Genomic DNA, 2,679 nt, shown 5'->3' with positions numbered 1-2,679 from the left:
AGTGTGTGATGATAACAAGAGAGGTGCGAATTAGGAATTAAAAACGTTTGAAAAACTACAGGCCATATGCTTTGAAACCAGTCACTTCTTCCACCTTTCATCTCCCTCTCCCCTCCAGTTTTGGTGGGCAGGAGCTCTGCCAGACTGCAGTCCTCAACCTGTCAGAGGCCGGCCTGAGGTCTGAGGAGTGAGGCCAGGCCTTCTGTTTGTACACAGCCTTTCAAACTTGCAGAGAGACACACTCCATCCTGGCCCCATTCCCCTTTGCTCATACGCAGGGAATTGGAAAACTGTCCTCAGGCTTAGGGCTGAATTTGGCCAAGTTAAGGTGCTTTTCTCCCATACAAGCTCTTGTTCAAGAACCAACCCATTCTGGAAGGTGTAGAAGGGGGCCAGATTTCCAGAGTCTAGCTACCCGCACCTAAGTCACAGGACAAAGCTGGCTGTCACCAGGATGGGTGTAAGACAGCGTCTGAACTCCCCTGTGCCTACCACTGACTGAGGAGGAATCCCGAAACTGTGTGAGACTCCTCTGTTGGTGAAAATTTCTCTCTCACTATTGCATGCAACATGTAAACATACAGAAAACTGGGTCGGGCACAGTGACTTCTGCCTGTAATCTCAGCACTTTGGGAGGCTGAGGTGGGCAGATTACTCAAGGTCAGGAGTTCAAGACCAGCCTGGCCAACATGGTGAAACCCCATCTCTACTAAAAATACAAAAAATTAGCCAGGTGTGGTGGTGCGTGCTTGTAATCGCAGCTACTCAAGAGGCTGAGGCAGGAGAATCGCTTGAATTCAGGAGGCAGAGGTTGCCCAGGATCCTGCCACTGCACTCCAGCCTGGACAACAAGGGCAAAACGCCGTCTCAGAAGAAAAAAGAAAGAAAGAAAGAAAGAAAACTGGACAGGTTCCCTGGGGATTGGAGCCCCAGGCCTGGAAGGAACTTTAGAGATTCCTTTCATTACATAAATAAAAAAGTTGATACGCTGAAAACTCCATCTTACAAAAAAACAAGAGAGGCCGAACGCTGGCTATATGATGATGTTAAAATAGCTGGCTAAAAGGGAGAGCTTCAGTGACAAGAAACTGGATTTCTTTGGTTTACATAACGCCAAATAGCTGGTTTGGCTGGGTTCTGTTTTGTTTTTAAACACTGAATCAAATTTCCTTCATAATCAGACACACTAATAGAATCAAGAAAAAAATGAACATTCCATTTCAGAGAGCTCTGTGGTGGAGTTTCTCCCGAAGACTACACACTCTAGGCATCTGGCTTAATGTGAAAAAGGGGCAGGGGGGTGGTCTTTTGAGTTCTGTGAAAGGAAGAACGTAAAAACCAACATGAACTTCTGGCTTCGATTTTCTGGGAGAACTGTGCTGGCTAGTAACCCAAACCCCACATGAGGACAAGGGCACATCCATTTTTCCCCATCCAATTTCCAGGGCCTGGAATTCGCGCAGCGGCTCTCAGGAGCTTCTCCCAGGCTGGCAGAAGGGAGCTCCAGCCACTGCCTGCGCCCGCCCCTGTGTACCCACATCAGTGACAGCACAGCTCTCTCAAGAGGCCCTGGCCACTATCCACACTGATCTTTTCCGAAGCCTTTGCACAAGCTGTAACCCTCCCTCTCTGTGACACCCAACAAACGCCAAAGCATTCTTCAAGACACAGCTTGAAAGCCACTCCTGTGAGGTCCTCCCAGCTCCCCCAGAGACAACTTGCTGCTCTTCCCTTAGTCCTTCTGTTGCATGGATTGGATTTTCATTATAGTGGTTGTTTAGATGTATGTGTCCCCCAAAATAGTGTGGATGCCTTGAATATTGGACATTGTCACACATCTCTGATCCCTCTCCTGCTCTTGCCTCTCATCCCCAGCATGAGCTTGTGGAAAATGTGTTCATTAAAATCAGGACCTGAGTCTCCCTCCTCCACTTAGGTTCTGATCCTGGCTTTACTACTAATGGGTTAGGTCACGTGCAGACAGAAGAAGCCATTTATTCTCTCTGAACATCAGCCTCTTCAGCTACCCTAATAAAAACACCTAACTCCAAGAGTTGCTATGAGGATGTGATAGTCAGAGAGATGCTCCACTTCCAGGATCCCCACTTGCCAGGCTGGGGAGATGCAGTCAGCAGACAGCTCCCCACCCCGCTGCCTTGCCCAAGACCCTTCCAGGGCCCCCCATCATTTTGGCCAGAGGTGGGACACTGGCAGGGCATATACATGCCAGAGTTTCCACTGGGGTTAGCCAAGACTTTGTTGGCTCTGCTTGGCCATTCAACTTCTCCTTCACACTAATCCTGAGTTCTCCTTCCTTTCCTGGGCGTTGTTCCCTAGCATCTTGCATCCTAAAGTCTGCCTGAGCATCTGCTTCTAGAGCCCCTAACCTGTGATGGAGGATTAAATGAACTATTGTATTCAAAAGCACCTGGCCTATGGTGGTTGCCAGGGGCTGGGGGTGGGGCAATGGGGAATTACTGTTTAATGGGTACAGAGTTTCATTTTTGCAAGGTGAAAAAAGTTCTGGAGAAGAGGAGGGCTATCGTGGCACAACGATATGAATGTACTTAATGCCACCGTGGTTAAAATGGTAAATCTTGTTTCTGATATTTTACCATAATTTTTAAAAATAATTTTTTATTTATGTTTAATGGGTACAGAGTTTCATTTTTGCAAGGT

The sequence above is a fragment of the Mandrillus leucophaeus genome, unplaced genomic scaffold, assembly GCF_000951045.1.
Source record: "Mandrillus leucophaeus isolate KB7577 unplaced genomic scaffold, Mleu.le_1.0 Scaffold434, whole genome shotgun sequence".
Classification (NCBI taxonomy): domain Eukaryota; kingdom Metazoa; phylum Chordata; class Mammalia; order Primates; family Cercopithecidae; genus Mandrillus; species Mandrillus leucophaeus.
The sequence above is the reverse complement of the archived record's forward strand: the minus strand, read 5'-3'. Positions refer to the sequence as shown.